A 22,423-nucleotide genomic window follows, 5' to 3' on the forward strand; every position below is an offset into this window, starting at 1 on the left:
AAAGACCACTTTGAGGTGATGACATTTAGGTTGAGACCAGAAAGACACAATGACAGAAGCAGGCAGGTGAAGCTTTCAGCACCCCCAGTATAGGGAGCATCAAATGACACAGCCCTGTCATGGGTATGGGTTTGATGAATTCCCAGAGCAGCAAAGAGGCCAGTGACTGTGTAGAAAAACAAGGAAATAGATCACTTAGGTCTTCCTAGGCCAGTGGAGAAGGGTGAGGAGGAGCCATTAAAGAATTCAGTAGACAGATAAGGTTACAATCTGAATTGGGTCTTAGGGACGTCTCCTCTAACTACTACAATCTGTGGGGACTGCAAAAGTTGCCCTGAGCAGAGACTATTGGAACACTGGATGAGAGATGGCATTCGGTGAGGGGTGGGGGGCTGAGTTAGGTTAAGGGGGGAAGTTTAGGGGTGGAAATAAAGGACTCTATCTGCAGAAGGGTGTAAGGGGTAAAAATGGGATAGGGTGGATAAAGCATCAGAAAATAGTTTCTACCCCTCTCCGCTCAGGGGTTTCAACCCTCCCAAGGCCTCTGCAGAGATCAGGGTCTGTCCAGGCAGCTCCAGCTCTAAAGGGAAGGCTGTCACTGGCTCCTACGGAAGCAGATGGTATTCCTGCACCTTCTACCTGTGACTTGTTGTGGCAGGTCTCACTTGGAGCTGAAGTGCTCTCTAATACTGGGGGTGTCTGTGGAAGCATCTCCCCCAAAGTCTCATCCACTAAATCCAGCCCACCTCGCTTCAGGCCAACATGCCAGCCACTGCCTACCAGATACCTGGCACGTCCTCCAGGGCCTGTAGATGAGATCCGGCTCCAATGTACAAGGGAGTCCATGGCTTTTGAAGCTCGCTCCAACTCTGGCATTTCCCCTGAGAATCATGGAGGCAAAGAGATTTACACTGGAACCCTAGGCATCATCCACTTTAACTTATAGATGGGGAAAATGAGGCTTACTACAGCAAAGATCCTCAGGCTTAATTAAGGAGAGTATTTTGGGGCCAGTATATCTAGATTCACATTCAAACTGTACCACCTCATTGCTGAGATCTTGAGCAAATGACTTTCCTTTGCTCTTGGTCTCTTCATCCATAAAATGTAGACAATACTAACAGCCAACACTTATGTCCTCGTGCCAGGCATTGTTTTAAGCCCTTTATATATATTCACTCTCTAAATCCCCAGAGGTAGGTGCTATCATTATTCACTCCATCTTACCTGAGGAAACCAAAGGACAGAGAGCTGATGTAATTCCATTAATGTTTATCCAATCAGCAAATGCAGAGCTGGATTCAAATCCAACAGGCTTGGCCTTCAAGTCCGCACTTCCAGCCCAGATGCTGTCCTAGCTCCAACATATCCTTGAAGATGACCTTGAAGGTTAACTGACATATGGCTGCAAAGGGCTGAGCGGAGCCCCAGGCACACAGTCAGTGCTCAATAAATGCTGGCTAAGGTGTCAAGCAGCACTCTGCATTCTGGGAAATCAGTGGTCATCAAGCCAGATACAGAGCACCAAGGTGCTTCCAGTCCTGTGCAGGGGGGACGGAGGAGAGAATTACCACTTACAGCACAGAGCAGAGCCAGACTGGAGAGGCCCAGGGAGCAGTGGGTGCCCAAGGAGAGAAGTGAAGTCAAAGGAACAGCATGTGCAAAGGCCCGGTGGTGAGGAGGGCGTGGCAGGTCCCGGGGCCCAGAGAGGAGTAGCAGGAGCATTGTAGGCCCTAGAGGGTCCAGGAAAAGACACCAGGACCTCTCAGGGGGTTTTCAGGGTCAGTCTGGGGCAAGACAGGGCTTCAATGGGGAGAGGTCAGGCTGAAAGATGGAAAGACCAGTGAGCAGCTTCTGGGATAAGGCTTGGGCTCATCTTCAGGTCCTTGCTTCCTTACATTTCACAGGCAAGGGGGCCTTCACAATAAGGTTGGGGGTTGCCCCTCACTCCCCCTTCATGATTGCTCTGGACTGAGGAGACTGATTCTGTGGGCAAACTCTTTAGTCACCAGGCCAATGGGGAGCCAGGGCACCTCATCTCCTCCCTCCTCCCCCACCCGGCCCCTAACCCTCTGAGGCTGTTCCACCACATTCTGTGATGAAGCAGCCTCATTACTGAAGCCTGCAGCTCATTAGCAGGCAGCTGGAGGGGCTGGGGGACCACCGAGCGACACTGGGCAGGAGGGGGAGCACAGAGCCCGGCCGGAAATAAACATGTGCTCGGTGCCTCATGGTGACCTCGGGGTGTTTGGATCTGCATCAGACATCCTGGGCTTTTCTTAATCCCTGGCCACCCCATGTGATCTTCACAGGGACCTGTGGTGCTGAGCTGCTGTTAGAACGGTCCTCCCTTTAGGCCGTGGGTAAAGGCGCAGGGAGGGGAATGACTTCCCCAGGGTCAGACATCTGGAGGCCACATGCCTAACCCCAACCCCCCGCAGCCCACATTTATTGAGCCCCTCTGGTGTCTGGGACCCGGACCTGTAGTACGGGGAGCTCACAACAACCCTACAAGGTAGAAGGACTCTTATTATCCCATTTTATAGATGAAGATACTGAGGCACAGAGAGGTCAAGGTCCTTGGCCAGGACGGGTGGCCAGAGAAGACCATCTTTCTAGCATGACCCAGAACACGGCTCCTCCTCCCCTCCTTTACTTCCTAAGGTAGTTGTTGGCTGCCTCTGCCAGGTAGAAGGTACTGGAGGCAGGAGGGGCGTCGGGGAGCACGGGTATGTATATGCAGGCGAATGTGGTATGTACATTCATGGAATGTGTGCAGGGTGTAGGGTGGCACTGTGTGAGCATGCGTGTGAGATTGGGTGTCCCCCAGGAAAGGGAGGAGTCAGGAAACCCAACGACAACTTCTCCTTCCTTCGACCACTCTGGAAGTTCTGAGGAGCCCGGGACACAGTGAGGGCAGAAGAGAGGCCTTGGCAGGGGAAGCAGCACGACATCAATAAAAGAGCTAGAGTTTCAGTCTCTGAAGGACCCTGCTGTGTGACCTTGGACATGTCCCTTCACCTCTCTGAGCCTCTATAATGAGGATCCAGATGCTTCCTTTGTAGCTAATGTTGATTGTTATCACCTCCCGGTGGGATGTGGGGCCAAGAGAGGCCTGACCTGGGCCTGGAAGGCTGAGAGGGGCCCAGGCTGGCCTTTGCAGTGTGCTAGGGACACTAGGAAGAAACAAATTTGTGGCCCAAATCCCAGGGCACTGGGGTGATTCCCCTACAGCTTCGAAGCTCAAAAGAAGCAGCTGGAGAGCCAGGAAAAGGCATTTCTTCTTCCCAGAATGCAGCTGTCAGTACGGGTGTCACACACCGAGACGTGACCGAGGCTGTGACTAGAAATATTTAAATTTGTCAGCACTCACTTATTTACTCTCGGCTTTGTTCCACAGAGGATTTGGAGGAGCTCACAGCAAAAGCCATTCAGTAAACTGAGAAAAATAAATAGAAACAAACACTCAAGTCGGGACCCAGAGACACACATCAGAGGGGAGGCAGACTAGAGAACACAAGTCAGCTGTCAGGACCCGCAGAGGACAGGCTGGGAGCTGCAGACTCGAGCCTCAGAGCACCCCGGTGACCTGGGGGAAGAGGGCACAAGGTCAGTCCCTCCACCCCATTTCTAAGCATTTCTGTTGTTCTGAGGCTACAAAGCAAGGGCTGTAGCTACTCCGTTGTTTCAGCCGAGCCTCTGAAGGAGCCCTGGCCAGGCTTCCTCCAGAACCAGGAAGGGGGCTCAGAGTGACATCGGGAGCCCTCAACCATTTGCCTGGGGGTGGCTCCGAGGGGTGGAAGGAAGGCCTGCCAAGTCCCTCCAGAAGGATTCCCAGAGACCCTGCACTTCCCCCCTGCAGGCCTGACGCCCGGCAGCCCCAGAACTAGGTAGGGGTAACACTATGGAATAAAGAACCAGTCCACCGAGGGCCTCGTGAGCTATGTTAAGGACTGTGGACTTTATTGTAAGATCTCCTGGAATCCAGTGAAGGGTTTTGGGCAAGAGAGGAGAGGCAGGATTCAGATTTATCTTTTATAAAAATAACTTGTCTATAGTGAGAGGTAGACCTGTTAACCTGGGTCTGCCTGTCTCCAAACCCATGCCCAGCTCACCTCCACAGGCTGCCCTCCTTGGCCCACCTGCCTCCACCTCGCCCACCCCTGTGAGCAGCCACAGGGCCCCCACCCCCCCACCTTTCCTGGGATGGATGAGAGGAAATGTGCTGTGAGGCCTCCAGGCACTCCCCTGCCCTCTCTGGGCCCCAGCCTTCCACTCTTCTCTCCTCCCCTTCCCCCAGTCTGCAGGATTTCCCTGGTGGAAAGCCGTTCGCTGGGGTCCCTGCTGGTGGGGCGCTGTGGGGACAGGTGAATGGAGGAGCCGTGGATGTGTCTGGATGGGACCTCAGGAGGGAGCTGGTCTGGGGGTCAGGGTCCTGTGATCTGCCCTGGGCTGACCATGACTCTGGGACTCAGCTTCCCCACCTGCCAAGTGGGATCAGACCCAAGCTATGCTTTGGGTGCCCAGAGGGGGCGGCCTGGCTCCTCTGAAGGACCCCACACTCAGGGGCAGTCTGGGTTGGGGAGAGCAGGCCTCCCCTCTGCCCTGGAGTCCAGCTGGAGCCCTCTCCTCCTGCCCCCACCCCCACCCAGGGTCCCTCCCAGGCACAGGTGTATGCAGGGGGCTGAGCCCTCAGGGGCAGAGGGGCCTGCAGGTGTGAGTGACATTGGGCCTGAGGGGCAGGGGGTGTTGGGGAGAGCCCGGTCACCTGTGAGTACCTGAGGGAGGGTGTCTGTGTGTGAGTGTGCGCATCTGTGCGGCAGTGTGTTTGTGAATACACACCTGTGCCTGTGTCCCGTGAGTGTGTGTCATTGTGTGTGTTCCAGTATGTGTATACAAGTGGCTGCATGTGCGAGTCTGTCTATGCGAGTGCATGAGTGTGTCGGTGCTGGTCTCTGCATGAGTGAATGCGTATGTATCCACACGAGTGTGTCTGTGTGAGTGTGCAAGCGTGAGTATTTCTGTGTCTGTGTGTATGTGACTGTGTGAAAGCTCTGCTTCCCCAGGCCCTTTCCCCACCTCCTCCCTCCAGCGGCAGGCTTGGGGAAGGTTCTGGAAGGGGCCTCAGGTCTTGGTTTTCAACGACTGAGCCCAGCCAGCCCTTGGGACAGGGAAGGTCCTTCCGACCCGTCCAGTCCCTGGCCAGCGCCGCCCCAGCACAGCAAGCACCAGGCCCCCCTCTGCTGGCTGGTGCTGCCCTCGGCCCACCTTGTGGCAGGACCAGGGGCCCAACTGTGCTGTTCTCTTTGCACGCTGCCAGGAGGGACCACTATGCCTACTCCTACTACCCGTAAGTAGCTCGGCGCCACCCCCGTGGGCCCGGTGTCCTCCTCCCCGTGTGGAGGGCCTCGCACGGCTCCCTCTCCAGGGTCCACGGTCGTGCACGTGTGTGCGTGTCACAGGCAGGCCCGTCCCCACCCTGGCAGCTGTTCCCACGGTGCACACGGCTCTCAGGTCCCAACGAGCCCCCTCTCCAGCCTGGTGGACTTGGGCTCTTCAGACCCACCTGTCTGGGCGCTTCTCTGTGGGCTCAGGTCTTCACACAGAATCCTCACGGCCACCCTGAGAAGCGGCCCTGTGATCTCTCCCCGCCCTCCCCCCCCCCGTGTTACTGATGAGGAGACCGAGGCCCAGAGAGGTTAAGGGACTCGTCAGAGGTCACAGCAAGTGCCAGAGCTCGGTGACCCCCCGGGCCCCGTCTGACTCCCTGGTCTCCTGGTGGTTCTCTGACTCTGCAAGCCTTCCAGAACATTCCCTGCACCTGTGCCTCTTCTCCCTCCCTGCAGAGCAGGCTCAGGTGGCCCCAGAGCAGCCCAGGGGACGGTGGCCTCCCAGCCCCTCCTCCTGGGCCCTCTACTTGCATGGACGTCGCCCAGGGTCCACTGGCTTCTCCAGCGAGCGAACCCCGGGGGCTTGGGGGAGCCTCCAGGGGCCTTTACAGGACCCGCCTCGAGGCGGCTGGCGGCTCTCTCTGCCCGCGCAGCTCCTGTTTGAACCTAAGTGCAGGACATTTCCGAGCGTCCGCATCACGTTCCGTGTGCTGACTGTCCCCCGAGGCCAGCTGGTGGCCGGCAGAGCTCGGGTCCCACTGGCTTCTGCTCCTGTGGGTCTGGGTGGTTGGTGCTCGAAGGTCCCCCCCCAGGGAACCGAGGGGCCGGGCGGGGACGGAGCCCTCGGGCAGCCCTGGAGCCTGCCTCCCGGCCGCCTGGCTGCTGTGCTCTGTCCTGGGCCTCTGTCTGTCCTCCGGGTGGTTTGCTGGTGTCTGCCTGTCCCTCCCTCGCTCTGTCCTGTTCCCTGTCTCTCTCCTCATCATTGTCCCTGTACTGTCCCTCCTCCTCCCCCTCCTCCTCCTCTCAGCCTCCTGATTCCCTTGTCCCTTCCTCACCCCCCTCCCCCTCCACCTTCTCTCTAATGTCCACTGTCAAGGTCATAGCTGCAGAGGCTTCTCTTCACCTGCCCACCAAGGGGTCCTGGGCTCTGCCCTGGGCCACAGTGAGGATGATGCCCAGAGCTTGGTGGTTGGACCATCCAAGGTTCACCCTGTCCTTGATGGCTCTTAGGCCCAGAACAGCCTGGGTGGGATTTGCCTGTCTGGGAAAATCAACTCATTAGCTTCCTTGTCCCTATGGATGATCAATGTCCCTGAGCCCACACACCTGGAAGCCCCCTCTCAGGTCTACCTCCATATCCTACATGCTATAGGGCTGAGCAGGGGAACAGCTCTCATCTTGAGCCTTCCCTGTGATTGGGTCCCTGGCTCCACTGTGGTCCATTTGGGGTCCCAAGTCACTTCCCCTCTGCCTGTTGCTCAGCCTCTGATCATGGAGCTGTCCCCCTGCCTCCCTACTCCAGCCCTCTAGCCCCTTCCTCCTGGCCCTGAGTTCCCTTCCCCCAACTTCCTGAGTGAAGCTCTTCCATGGTCCTCTCTATATCAGATGAGTTCTGAAATACCCCTAACCAACACTGAAACAGGTGGTGTGCTCCTGCTGGGTCCCAGTACTGGCATTTTAAATATAGAGAAAGCATAAGTATTACCTCTATACAAAAGGAGCTTTAGAAAAATTGAGGACTTAGAGACAGACTCATATAGAGTCATGAAAGAAGTGAGGAATAATTAACCCTCTCCTGGGCATTGCTTTGGTCTCACCTAACAAATACAAATAGCAAGACCCAGCAGGATCAGATCACTTCCAAGTAACTTAACCATGCCCCAGAACAATGTGCAAGAATATGTACTGGAATACAAAAATATCTGGCCTCCAGCCAGGTAAAACATACAATGTTTGTCTCCAATCAGAAATTACCAGACATGTGGGGCACCCGGGTGGCTCAGTGGTTGAGTATGTGCCTTTGGCTCAAGTCATGATCCCAGGGTCCTCTGCCTATTCTCTGCCTCTCTCTCTGCATCTCTCATGAATAAATAAATAAAATCTTTAAAAAATTACCAGACATGCAAAGAAGCAGAAAAATATAGCCAATAATGAGTAGAAAAAAACATTTGTTTAGAACTCATACAGAATGCAGAGCATGGCAAAGATGGTATGGTTGGGAATTCAACACCTTCTGTAGTTCAAATGTCACTGTTGTCCCTTCCTTTCTGAGGAATAGACACCTAACTTTATGGGTTAGATCTGAAAGCAACATTAATTTTGACACTTCCTCAGTATGCAAGTCATTAAAAATGTACTCACCAAGCACATTTAGCACGCTTTTTGGATTCTAATACCATTTTTCAAAAAGGACCCAGGATCCTTGGAGGAATAGCTGATTCTAGGGCTAGGTCAGGAAATACACAAGATGAGCCTGAAGCACCTTGCAGTACCAGAATGTAAGAAGGAGGTGCTAAACACATAAACATACAAAATGATGGGGAAATGTCAAAGGAACACAGGAGCCAGTGGACAAAAGCTGGAAAAAGATGAGCAACTAAGTAAATAAAGCAGTGTCAGATCATAATCCCAACTATAAAATAAATACCTATGAGTCCACACTGATTTAAATAAATGATTGAACAAATCAGTAAATGGGGGAGAAGAGGTAAATCCCCCATGCAGAAGAATGCAAAAGAATTTAGGTTAGATGCCTAGCACTCAAGGAGCTGGAGCCTAACTCCTCCTGAAGTGTAGGCTAACACATAATGACTTCCTTCCAACAAGTACAGTATGAAGACGTGAACAAGTGACTTTATGGTGGGGAAATCTGGCAAATGTTACCTTAGCCAGGTGATCAAGGTTAATATTATCAGTGATAAGTCATGCTGATGGCCTATCCCTTGATATCATGTGATGAGAATACCACGTGACCTCTATGATCTTCTGCCCAAAAAAACCATAACCCCAGTATAATCACAAAAAAACAATCGTACAAAACCCCATTGATGTTCAACAACTGGATATCCACTGGCAAAAAAATGAATCTGGACCCTGAGATACTGTGATTTATAAGAAATATTCCTTCGGTCACTCAGATGACCAAAATATGCTTCTCATATACTTGTGGTCTTCATCCACAGTTCCTGGCTCACAGCTCCTGAAAACTCTTGGAATGTCCCAAGTGCAGAGAGTGATCAAGGTGCTTTTGTTATGTTAATGAGGTAACTTCTGGACCTACCTAGGGATGGGAGCTGGTTGCCAGGAGAACCAACCAAGTGATCAGAGGGTTAGAACTTTCAGTCCACCTCCCTGACCTGCAGGGAAGGGAGAAGGTCTTGAGGTTGAATCAGTCACCAATGCCAATTTATAATCAGTCATGACTGTGCAATGAAGACTTCATAAAAACTCAAAAAGGACACAGGGTTCAGAGAGCTTCCAAGTTGGTGAACACATAGAAATGTGGGAAGAGTGGTGCTCCTGGAGAGAGCATGGAGCTTCTGTGTCCTTACCCCACAGCTTGCCCTATGCAGCTCTTCCTGAGTGCCATCCTTTCAAAATAAACTGGTAATTTGATAAGTAAAATATTTCTCTGAGTTCTGTGAGCCACTCCAGCAAGTTAATTAATTAACTCAAGGAGGAGGTCAGGGAATCTCTGATTGGTAGAAAAGATAATAACCTAGGCTTGCAACTGGAGTCTGAAAGGGGCAGGCAGCCTTGTGGGACTGAGCCCTTAACCTGTGGGATCTGATGCTAACTTCAGGTAAATAGTGTCAGAACAAGTTGAATTATAGGATGCCCAGCTCGTGTTCTGAGAACTGTCTGTTGGTGTGGGGGAACTCCCCCCAATGTTGGGATTGGGTGCAGGAACCTCCAAGAGACCCCTACTTCATACCATATGCAAAACTAACTCACAATGGACTCAAGTTCTCTTTTTTTTTAAAAAAAAGATTCTATTTATTCATGAGAGACACAGAGAGAGAGAGGCAGAGACACAGGCAGAGGTAGAAGCAGGCTCCGTGCAGGGAGCCCAATGTGGGACTGGATCCCAGACTTCAGGATCATGACCTGGGCCAAAGGCAGATGCTAAACCGCTGAGCCACCCAGGGATCCCTGGACTCAAGTTCTCAATGTAAGAGCTAAAACTACAAAAGTCTTAGAAGAAAATATAGGTATAAATCTTCATGACCCTGGCTTAGGCAAGAGTTTCTTAGATAAGATACCTAAAGCACAAGCAGCCAATGGAAAAAAATAGATATATTTGACTTTATTAGAATTAAAAAGCTTTCCCAAGGACATTTCTCAAAAAAGGAAAAGACAACCCATAGAATGGGAGGAAATATTTGTAAATCAGACATATAATAAGGGCCTAGTATCCAGAATATATAAAGAACTCTAACAACTCAACAATAAAATAAGCAATCCAATTTCTAAATGCACAAAAGATTTGAATAGATATTTCTCCAGAGGAGATACACAATAGCCCATGAGCACATGAAAAAATGATCAGCATTGTTGGCCATGGGCAAAATGCAAAACAAAAGCACAATGAAACATCACCTCACCCAGTAGGATAGTTATAATAATATTTTTTTAAAAGAACAAAAACAAGCATTGGTAAGGATGTGGAGAAATCAGAATTCTCATATATCATTGTGGGAATGTTAAACGGTACAGCGGCTTTTGAAAAGTTTGACAGTTCCCCAAAAAATTTAAACAAGAAATTTGAAAACATGTATTCAAGCAAAACTTATACACAAATGTTTATATTAGCATTATTCATAATAGCCAAAAAGAGAAACAACCCAAATGTCCATCAAGTGTTGAATAAAGAAAATGTGATATATTCATCCAACTGAATATTATTCAGCCATAAAAAGGAATGAAGTCTTCACATCCATTAGGATGGCAACTAACAGAACAAAACAATAAAAAATAACAAGTGTTGGTGAGGATGTGGAAAAAATCTGAACGTTTTTGTTCTGTTGGTGGGGATATAAAATGGTACAGGTGCTATAGAAAATAGTATGGTAGTTCCTCAAAAAATAAAAGATAGAATCCCCATACAATCCAGCACTTTGACTTCTAGATACTCACCCAAAAGAATTGAAGGCAGGATCTCAAAGAAATATCTGTAGACGCGTGTTCAGAGCAGCATTATTCAAAATAGGCAAGAGGTGGAAGCAACCCATGTGTTCCCTAAGAGATGAGTGGATAAACAAACCACGCTCTATACATACAGCTGAATATTATTCAGCCTTAAAAAGGAAGGAAATTCTAAAAGATGATACAACATGGATAAACCTTGAGGACATTGTGTTAAATAAAATAGGCCAGTCACAAAAAAAAAAAAAAAAGATTCTGATTCCATTTCTATGAGGTATCTAGAATAACCAAACTCCTAGAAACAGAAAGCAGAGCCGTGGTTGCCAGGGTCTCGGGGAACGGGAGAGGGGGGGTTGTTGTTTAATGGGTACCGAGTGTCAGTTTTGCAGGATGAAAAAGTTTTGGATATGGGTTGCACAACAGTGTGACTATACTTAACACTACTGAACCATACACTTAAAAATGGCTAAGATAAATTTTATATTGCGTATATTTTACTGCAATTAACAAGTTTTTTTTAATGAAGTACTATACATGCTCCAACATGGACAAACCTTGGCAACGCTGTGCTGAATAAAAGAAGTCAGTCACAAAAGGCAACATATTGCATGACCAATTTTACATCAAATGTCCAGAATGGGCAAATTCTTAGCAACAGAAAGTAGCTTAGTGATTGCCAGGGGCTGGGGGAGGAGGGATTGGGGAGTGATGGCTGATGGGTAACCGTGTTTCTTCCTGGGGTGATGAAAATGTTCTGGAATTAGTGGTGATAGTTTTACTATCTGTGGATATACTGAAAACCACTGAACTGTACACTTTAAGAGGGTGGCTCTTAAGGTATGTGAATTATAGCTCAATTTTTCACAATCTCACTTGAGAGACATCCTACAAATTATCTGACCAGTCATCTTTAAAACCGTTAAAGTCGTCAAAATGAGGAATGTCACAGCCAAGAGAACCCAAGTACCCATGGTGACAAATATATGGTATCATCTATGGGATCCTGGAACAGTAGAAAGGACACTAGGTAAAAACGAAGGAAATCCTAATAAGGTATAGACTTTAGTTAATAATAACATATCAAGGGCAGCCCGGGTGGCTCAGCGGTTTAGTGCCTGCCTTCAGCCCAGGGCGTGATCCTGGAGTCCCGGGGTCGAGTCCCACATCAGGCTCCCTGCATGGAGCCTGCTTCTCCTTCTGCCTGTGTCTCTGCCTCTCTCTCTCTCTGTATCTCTCATGAATAAATAAATAAAATCTTAAAAATAATAATAATAATGTATCAATACTGGTTCATTATTTGTAACAAATATACCACTTGGAAAATGTTAATAATGGAGAAATTGGGTTTGAGGTCATGGGAACTCTTTGTACTCTCCACAACTTTTCTGCAAATCTAAATCTATTGCAAAATAAAAAGTTTATTTATAAAATCCATTTATCCTATCAGGCCAGCTGTGGCAGGCTGGTGGGAGGGAGCTTGCTGGGAACTTCCCACACTACTGGAATCTGAGCCCCACGGAATCCAAATCACTGCCCGGAAAAACCCTCTGGGGTTCTCCTTCTGGGCCCCATCCATCCTGAGTTCTTCATTCTGGCAGGTACCAGTAGATTCCACCCAGATGGTTTGCCAAGTGAGCGCCTGTTTCTTTCATTCCCACAAGCGCTCCTTTATCGGGGAGCAGGACAACAAGGGAAACCTGGTGGGCCCCAGGACCCCAGAGTCCCCCGGGCCTGGATATGAATCCGGGTGCTGCTGCCTTTTCTCTATGTGTTGCTCAGGGACAGCCCATCTTCAGGGCCCAGGGCATGCAGGGCCAAGGGTGGTGTCATCATCCGTGGTCCTGGCCTGGCCCTTGGCTGTATTTGCATTTGTATTTGGTTGTGTTGTCTTTGGCCTCAGCCCGGAAGCTGCCCAGTCTTGCTCTGGCCTCCTGACATTGGCCTGACCAGGTGGTGCTCTTTGCTCTTGCTCAGCAGCCCTGAGCTCACGCTGATTCACTTTCTGAGCCACTGAGAGCTGCCAGCCCTTCCAGGAGCCCTCACACCTCCTCCTCCACCTGGGATGTCAGCTAGCCTTCCAGAAAGAACATGTGTAACCCTTTGTCTCCCCGGCCCTGCTTTGGGAGCTCCTGAGAGTTCTCTGAGCAGGAGACAACTCTCCCTTGAAATCTGAGTGCATCTTTTTTTTTTTTTTTTTTTTTTTTTAATCTGAGCGCATCTTTTATGCGAAGCTGCCTCTTTCAGATCCTCTCTCCACCTAGGCTACCTTTCACATCCAGTCCGAACTCTCACACTAAGGCACATCGAAAGTCAGGGCAAACCTCACACTTGTTGGCTTCTTCTTTCCTCAAGAAGCTGCTCCCAGCTTTGGGGACTCATGAGATGCCTGACTTTACAGTGAATTGTGCGGGCTGTGGCCATTCTCCACGTGCCAACAATGGACTGGCCATGTCCCGCGCCTCGCCTCCTTTAATGATCACAATACCTCTCCTGGATACTAATGACTTTCTCCCCATTTGGCATATGAGAAAATTGTGGTTCAGAAAGGTCTAGTAACCTTTCCAAGAACACACAGCCAGGAAGTGCTGGGATTCAAATTCAAGCATGTCTTAATCCAGAGTCCCTGCTCTGCATCACCACATTACACAGTTCCTCTAAAGATGTCTTGTGAAACCAAAAAAACTGGCCATGATAAAAGAAATTTGGGAAGTGTGGCTACTTCCATTCTCCTTATGGAGATTCACAATGGACATTAGTGTGTTCAAAGTCCTGAAATGTCCTGCAGGGAACAGAACGGTTTAACTTTGTTTAAACCAAGAGTTTCCAAATTCATTTTTTTAAAACTGAACATGTAGTCATTTCAGTTTTTTGTAGATGGACCACGACCTCATCATCTTGTATAACTAGTGTTCTCTGGTAGAAACTTTGGGACACTACATTGGCCAAGCCACTTCTTTTCGAGCTTCAGCGGAGCTTCTGGTCATGATGGGGTACCCAGTGGTTTCCTTCCTTCCCACTGCAAGCAACTAAAAACAGCACAAAATATATGAAAAACTGTTTTCAGGTCTTAGATCACAGGCAGCTCAGGACTGTGATCCCTGAGAAGAAAATCAACATGAGTTAAGTTCTCCGATGGCACGAGCAAGTGTCCAGAGGCGGGTGTGACCAAGAGGGGCACCTGGCTCAGTCCCAGGACCTGGTCTGAGGGACCAGGGTGAGATGTCCTTGGGAACATCTTCTCCCCAGAAGAGCGGGGAGTGGGTGGGTCTGGAGGGAGGGGATAGTTTTCCCAGGGTGTGTGTGTGTGCTCATGTGCATGTGCGTGTGTGTCACCGTGAACCTCTTGACCTGTTCCCCAGTTGGCTGAGGCTGCCACACAGGCTGACAATGGAAATGCTTACGCAGGAGAAATGCTTCTATTCAGGTGCCTCACGTTAATCTGTGGAGGGGGTGGCAGCAGCTAATTTCGAGATTTGCTTGTCTTTGAATGGGGTGATTACTGGGAGTTGCCAATTGTTCCAGATTGTTCTCTGGAAGAGGGGGTGCTCTCATGGGCTCTGCTGAGTGCTGCCCCCTGCAAGCAATGCAGTGAAGTCACAGGGGGTGGTCCAGGTTGGGGAGCAACAGTCAGGGGAGCCCAAGATCCCAGCCAGGCCAGGAGGGCTGGGCCAGAAGGGCCCTCAGAGGCCACGTGACCCAACCTGCTCATTTTACAGAAGGAAAAACCGAGGCAAAAGGGAAGGTACCTGCCCAGGGGCGCACCAGGGGGCCCAGCCGGGCCACTTGGCTCCAAGGAACCCCCTCCATGTGGACCATGCACGCCCTCCCCTGCCCTGAGGCTGTGTGGGGCTCCCCAGGCTGGGGGCGCTGTGTGTCAGGAGCCCGCTTCCCTCCCTCTGACTGCAGGAGACCAGAGCAGTTGTGGGATCTCTGTCTTGCTCTTGAACCCGCTTCCTTGCTGATTAAAGGTAAATGCAGTCATTTACCTCAAGACCCAGTATTGGCCCTGAGCCAGCCTCTACCGTGACTCAGCCCTGCTGCCTACCTACTGCATCCCAGAGGAGGGGTTGACCACCACTTCTTTCCTTTGCCAGGCTTCTGTGAAGGCTGGGAGGCCGTGAGGAAGAAGTCAGCTCAGAGGCCCATACCTGAGAGTCCTGATGGACTGCAGCCCTGGGGAGCAGGTGGGGGGGAGTCAGCAGGGAGCTCAGCAGGGGGACCCAGGGGAAAAGCCCCACCCAGCCATGAAGAGCCATCAGACCAGATGCTCTCTAGGGTCCCTGAGAAACTGTGATTCTGGAAGGGAGGGCAGCAGGTTCTGGAAGCAGGGAGCTGGGCAGCAGAGTTTCTGTAGTCACTCTTATTTCTGGACCTTGATTTCTCCATCCATTAGACAAAGCTAGTGGTCCCAGTGGGGCATCCCTCATGAGGCTGTTAAAAGACCCATAAGCCTTATTCCTCCCCCAAGTCCTGGGAGACCCTGAACAGGGTCATGCTGGCACTGGATGAGAAAGAGCAGCATGGCCCTCTTCCCTGGAACTTCAGCAAGGACACAGCATCCTGCCACCTGACCACTACTAGCCCCTCCTTAGCTCCACCACTGGGGCCCCCAACATCTATATCCACATGACCCTGGCTGAGGGTTGCAGGCAGGAACCCCCACACCCCATCTAGAAAAATCCCAGGGATGGAGGGAGGAGGGCTGAAGACTCTGGGTGGGTCCCCTCTGTGCTCCTGCCCATCTTCCTGGGAACCAGGCCCATGGGATGATACCCCTCTCCAGTGTTCTTCTATTCAAGGCATCAAGACCAGTATTCCCCCTCTGTGTGCCCATCTGCACACCTGGGGGCCAGGAGAGGAGGCTCTTTGGGGATCCTTCCAGCTCTGTGAGTCTCTGAGCTGAGGAGGGTCATGTAGGGGCTCCCTGGTGCTGGGTTGAGAAGCCGCTGGGGCAGCCCCACATCCACTTGGGGTCCTTTACACCTGAGTCCAGCCATGTGGGATCAGCTGAGGAAACAGTAGGCCCTGAATCCCAGACCATACTGAACTTACCAGGGAGGGACTACTGGGATCTGTTTGGAGTGGTTGAATCTACAGAGAGCCCCATCAGGAACACGGGCCTGAGCTTTAGAGTCTGGCTGGGACTGACTGGCCTCCAGGAACTGCTAGTCAGGCCACATCTGAGCCTTCAGGAAACCCCAGGTAGGGGAGCTGGTGGAGCAGGGAGGGATGCCCCCTTTGTCTGCCCTTCCCTTGGCAGGATTACAAAGGGCAAGTCCAGGTTTCGTCAGGGTATAAATCAGAGTCAAGGCCAGAAGAAGCAAGATGAGTGCCAAGGCCCCAGGAGCCTGTGCCAGCTCCTGAGGTCAGGAAGAGACCTGGAATCAGGTCAGGGAACTGAGTTTTAGGAGAAGAACATCAGGAGAGGGAAGGAGACATGGCACAGGAAACAAGGCAGGACACTCAAGTCTTTGGGGCTGGAGTGCAGATGGGGAGGAGGCCAGGTACCAGCCCACCTGGCAGGTCAAGGTCAGGAGTGGGAAACAGAGTCAGTGCCCATCACAGTCTGAGGAGCCAGGCTGGGGCCTCTGATCCTCTCAGTCACAGAGTTGAAAGGAATTCAAAAGATGCATTAATTTATTTAAATATATTATTGAACCCCTGTGCTACACTGGGCACTGGGGATACTGAAGCAGAGACAGACATATCCTGGCTGGGATGACCCAGAGGCCTGAGCCCAGCCCATTCCCAGCCTCAGGCTTCCATGAGGGGAGAAGTAAGGGGAGGGGCAGGCTAGCTAGTAAGGACCCCAGTCACTCCTGGCTCTATCACAAACTTGCTATGTCCCTGAGTATGACACTTCCTGCTTCTGGACCTTCAGTTTCTCCACATGAGAACTGACTGTGATTTGTGCTGACTCTATTTGCACCCCAGCTGACTCTTCATGCCTCAGTCTCTCCATTGGCTGGAGGATACAACCTATTCCAGTGACTTCGCAGCCTGACATCCTTTAATCTGAATTATGAGGTCAGGGGAGAGCACTTACTTGCCAGCTCATATTGTTGGTGCATCACTTCGATCTTGGCTTGTCCCTCTGAGCCAGGCCTGGGGCTTCCTGGGAGAGCATCTGCTGAAATGTCAGCTACAGAAACCTTTCAGTCCACCAGGGAGCAAGAGACCCACAGCATCATTCGCAGTCACTCCACTGAGGGGGCTGGCTCTTCAGTTTGGCGGTTGACAGGCCCTTGGATGGAGAGCAAGCATGTTGGACCAAGATGGGAAAGAAAATCCCCATTGGCCAGAGCTACAGAATGAGACTCACACAATGGGATTTAACATGCACTAGTGAATTAAACCTGCAGGGCAAAATAAATCAGCAGCTCAGGGACAGGGAAGGGAGACAGGTCTTGAGATAAGACTGACAAAGGGCTCAATGTGAGCCCATCTCTCATGTCACCTGCCCTTTCACTGCTCTCCCTACACATGCTGGCCCCATAAAATCCAGTTTCAACGAAGGCCTTTCCTGCAACATGGAGGGAGGGCCCCAAACCTGCCAACTTAGTAATAACAACAACAGCGGTGATAGCTTGTAGCTCCCACATGCTTACTCTGTACTAGGCCCTCCCATTATCTCTCTCTCCTTGCAAGTTCCCATGGTTGGCAATATTAGTACCATTTTACACCAAAGAAAACAGATGTTCAGGAAAGCTAAGTAATGAAGAGCTAGTAAGTGGCAGAGCTGAGATATGAACCTCATTCTATCTGACTCTAATGGCAACATTCCTCTGTATGTTGTAACAACATCCTGTTGTTTTTTAGGCCATATAAATAGAGATATGGAATCTAGAAAAAAAGAGGAGAGAATCCTGTTCAACCAGGAGGCACAGGCCCTTGTACCATCAAAATCACACCTCAAGAGGCTCATGGAACACGGCCCAAAGGCAGGGCCTCCAAGCTGAGAAGGGCATGGGAACAAGGCCTTATTGATTGACCAGTTAATTAATTTAAAAAGAATTTGTTAGAATCCTACTCAGTATTAAGCCCTCTTCTAAGTGCTTGAAGATACAGAAGTGAAAAAAGTGGACAAAATCCCTGCATCCCTGGAGCTTGCATTGTAGTAGGGAAGACAGATGATAATCAAACAACTACATATTGGAAAGTGATGAGCATGGAAGGAGACTAGAGATGAGGGGGCTGGACCAGAGTGGGTGGTCAGGGAAGGCCTCTCTAAGGAGGTGATATTTGAGCAGACACATAAAAAAGTGAGGGAATGACTATTGTGATCATTGTCAGGAGACTGAACCAGTCACAGGGAACAGCAGATGCAGACGCCCTGAAATAGAAGGGACTATTGGTGGGTATGAGGACAGTAGAGAGGACTGTGTGCTGGAGCAGAGCAGGTGAGGGAAGATGGAAGGAGACAAGTTTGAGGAGTCAGTGGAAGGAAGACCATTTAGGGTCTATAGGCCATGGGGAAGTTGGGTTTTGTTTTTGTTTTTTGTTTTTTGTTTTTCAGTGTTGGAATTCATTGCAGCTTTGAGCGAGAGAACAATGAGATCTGATTTGTGCTTTCAGATCGCTGAAGCTGCTGGCAGCACAGAAGCTGCAGAGGAGGAAGGATCACAGAAGTTTAGGAGGACCAGGGTTGAGGCCAAGCAGGGCATGAGAAGTAAGTGGTCATTCACACGTGGAGGTATTGAAGGAACGGAATGTTCATCCTAAAAGAGAGGAGGCCTGGGTGGATATGAGAGCCCACCTCCAACTTCAGAAAGGCCTTACATGGACTTGAAGTTGGACACAGCTGCAGCCCCCAAAAGGTCAGAACCAGGCCCACTGAGTGAGTCCATTGGACAGCTGTCAATACTGGCTGAAGATGGAGTGGCTCCCTGGCAGCTCCCGACACTGGAGGTGCACAGCATAGGTAAGCTCTCAGAGCTGTGAGGTAGAGTGGACAGAGGTCAGCTTTTGGAATCAAACAAATCTGAATCATATCATCCTCCTTTTTCTGCTTATTATCTGTGCTGCCTTACACCATTTTACCTTTCTGATCTTCTGTTTCCTCATTTCTTTTTCTATAAGTTAGAACCAACACCTACCTCCTTGGATTGTTGAAGAGATGTGTGAAGTACCCAGCACTGTGCCTAGCCCACAGAAGGTGCTCGATAACTAGCAGTGATGATGATGGTGGTAATGAAAAGAATGGTGATGATGATGGTGGTGCTGATGGTGATGATGATGGTGGTAGTGAAAAAGGTGGTGATGATGAGGAGAATGGTGATGATGATGACCTGAGGTTATGATGATGGTGATGATGTGATGATGGTGGTGATAAAAGTGATGATGGTGGTTGTGGTGATAGTGATAATCATGGTGATGATGATGGAGATGATGGTGGTGATGACAGTGATCATGGTAGTGGTGATGGAGATGCTGCTGCTGCTGATGGTGGTGGTGGGGATGGTGATGGAGATGATGGTAATGTGAAGGAGAATGGTGATGATGATGATTTACCAGCATTAATCATGATACAATTATTTTTATGGTTGGCAATGACTATATGGAAGGAATCCCAGCACCAAGCAGGGGCTAGAACTAGAAGGCCACTAAGTTCTCTTCAAATTCTAAAATGTGATGAGAAAATGCAGTACAGGGTAGCTCACTGCCTCCATTGACATCACCACCCCTTCTGTTGATTCTCCCACCATAGGAGGGTTAGACAGAGACAGTGCTAGAGACAGTGGGTTGGAGACTCTTGTGCCACTAGGCACAGCCTCTGGACCAGGAAGCCCTGACCTATCTGGGGGTTGACACTGTGCTGCCCATGTTCTGGGTAGCTATGGGAGCCAGGGAGACAGTGGACGGTCAACTTGAGGGAGACTCTTAACTTCTGTCAACATTTCCAGGCCTCCCACATACCACAACTGCCCACATAGTCATAGTCAAGGGTCCTTAGATCAGAAGGAAACAGACACCCTTTCACGTAACTCCTCTCATTAGCACATGGGAAACTGAGGCCTGGAGGAAAAGGAACTAGCTTAAGGTCACAGGTGAAGTCCTGGTGTCCTGACTTCCAGTCTCACTCTTTCTACTTCAGTAAGTGGAGTTATTGTGCCAGTTATCAATTGATTGCCTCGCAGCTCCAGGTTCACCCTTCAGCACCTGATCTATAATAGTAGGTTGAATCGCTTCAGGTATTTCTCCTTTACAGTGAGCATAACATTAAGCTTTCTCAGCAGAAAGTGATAGAGGAACACTGCAGATTCTCCCGCTAGTTTCAGCTGCCTCACAGTCAGCAGCATGGGTCTGAGGACACCTGGCCACACCTGACCCCAGCAATAGCCCTGAACATGCATTCTTCAGTGACCTTTCAGCCCCATCCTGACCTGGTGATCACCCTCTGGTGACCCTCCCTCACCGACGCCAGTAGCCAGATTCCCTTTGTGTGCCTTCGTGCCCCAGCCATCAGCTGCAGCTTGCTGCAGCAGAGGGTTGCTTCCTTCCTGCCTGGGGACTGCAGACCAGCTCTGACCTGGGCAAACCAGTGAATGTCACTGCCATCCAATGAGCTATGACTCTACCTTTTCTATGAGGTTTGAACCTCCGTTGAAGAGCTGGGCCCCTTCCAAGGTTGTCCTTCCTCGGGTACTCTTCCTCAGTCTTAGAGTACCACGTAGAGTTTCCTTTATCCTATAGTTACTCTTTATTATAGTTTAATCATGTTTTATATCACACTTGCCCTGCCTAAATCACCATTTGGTTTCTATCTCCCAAGTTAATATGCCATCAACGCTTGTGTTCTAGAAGGTAATTGATAGCAATCCTCTTGGCCCCGTAGTCCTGACAAATCTCTCATGCTATGTGGGGCAGATCCACATTTATAAGTACACAGCCTGGCTACAAAGGCCAGCTCCATCCAGCCAACTCTCCTTCCATAGAAATCTTTTATTTAGAGGCCTCTGTTCAGTTTGTCTTAGTCCTATCCTGCCCTCCCTTGCACTAAGAGAAGTTGCTACTTCCTTACCAATTCCATTAAAATTCCTGTGGATTATCTGGAATTTTGCCTTGTCTCAGCCATCCCTGACCCTGTCCTAGTGTTAAAAAAAAATGCACTCATCTGCTGGAGACAAGAATCCAGAAAATAAGGTCTTAAATCCACTAGAAATTTATTTTTCTCTCATATAAGATATCTGGATGTAGGAAGTCCATTGCTGCTATGGTAGTGTCAACCTTAAAAGTAAAACAGCCAGATATTTTACCAAGAAAATGGGTTTATTTGGAAATAGCAGGGGAATTGCCATTTGGGACGTGTAAGCTTTGGCCAAAAGGAGCTCAAAGGAGAGGAATAATACTTTACAGAAAAAAAGGAAAAAGTGGGAGGGGCTGCTTTGAATGACAGCCCATTGGAGGAAAACAAGAGTTCAAAGCAGTGACAGTTTGTCATTGGCTAAGATGTGGTATTTTCTTTTTTTATTTTTTTAATTTATTTTTATTTTTTTTTAATTTATTTACGATAGTCACACAGAGAGAGAGAGAGAGAGAGAGAGGCAGAGACATAGGCAGAGGAAGAAGCAGGCTCCATGTACCAGGAGCCCGACGTGGGATTCGATCCCGGGTCTCCAGGATCGCGCCCTGGGCCAAAGGCAGGCGCCAAACCGCTGCGCCTCCCAGGGATCCCCAGATGTGGTATTTTCTTATTGGCTGAGCTTGTTGCTGGGCAAAGAGAAATCCTTCCTTCCTCCTGCTGGGGTAGTAAAGTAGGCTTACTCCTGTTGGGAATGAATGCAAGATACTTCTCCTCCCCATTGGAGTCTGCAATTAAGGACTAATGGTAAGGTGTAAGAGCCCTCCCTTCCGGGCTTCTCAGCTCCATTTTTAAAAAAGATTTTTTTTTTATTCAGTTTCACAGTAGACACAAAAAGTTGTCAAATCCCCAGGTTCCCTCTGTTTTTGCTCCACCATCCACAGTGGCACATGATTTTATCCTAAAGGCTACCTCATGGTTACATGTCCACTGCTGGAGTTTCAGCCCTGAGGGCTGCATTTCAAGTTAAAAAGGGGGGGTGGTGGTTAGGGAGGAGGAGAAGGGGAAAGGGACTCCTTCCAGCCTTAAAAAACACCTATGGAAGAACCTTCCTGGAAGCTGTATCCACCACCTCTGGTGTAGGAAAAGATGTTAGAGTTCAAAGCCAATGCCCAAGAAAGAATTCTTGAGATGTCTTTAGTGCGAAAAGGTGATTTTATTAAACCACGAGGACAGGACCCATGGGCAGAAAGAGCTGCTGGGGTCATGAGGAGTGGCCCATTATGTACTTTCAAGTTGGGAAGGGTTTAGTAATAGTGTAAGTCTCTAAGGCATTTTGGAAGCAAGGTTCCCAGGTCCTTGAGAAGTCTGACTATTGTTGGGAGAAGGACATTTATTACTGTCTAATAAAACCTTAGTAATGAGACCCTTCAGATGTATATCCATGGGCCATATGCTCAGGGGATGATTGTCAACATGTATCTTGGGGAGTGTGGGTAGAGATAAAGGAAGTTTCCAAAGGAATTTTTATATGTTAAAGAAGACTTACAGGATCTTGGGGATTAGGCTAAAACTGCCTCTTGCCCTTTAGCAAAGTAGTAACATCTAGGCAGCTGAGTCCCTAGAGGAATGTCACTCTGCCTATTTCAGGCCTTGTCAATGGGCTCTAGGTAGTAAGGAAATTTAATAATTTCTCTTCTGCCTTTGTTTCCCATGTCAACCTCCATTCATATTTCATTGGTTACCTCTACAAGGCAAAGCCACCCACAACAGCACTGGTCTCTTGTTACTAATAAAGAAGGGGGAAGACTGGATTCCGGGCAGATGACCAGCAGCCTCTCCCACAACCACCAACCAGGAGGTTTAA

Source organism: Canis aureus, chromosome 5, assembly GCF_053574225.1.
Source record: "Canis aureus isolate CA01 chromosome 5, VMU_Caureus_v.1.0, whole genome shotgun sequence".
Taxonomy (NCBI): domain Eukaryota; kingdom Metazoa; phylum Chordata; class Mammalia; order Carnivora; family Canidae; genus Canis; species Canis aureus.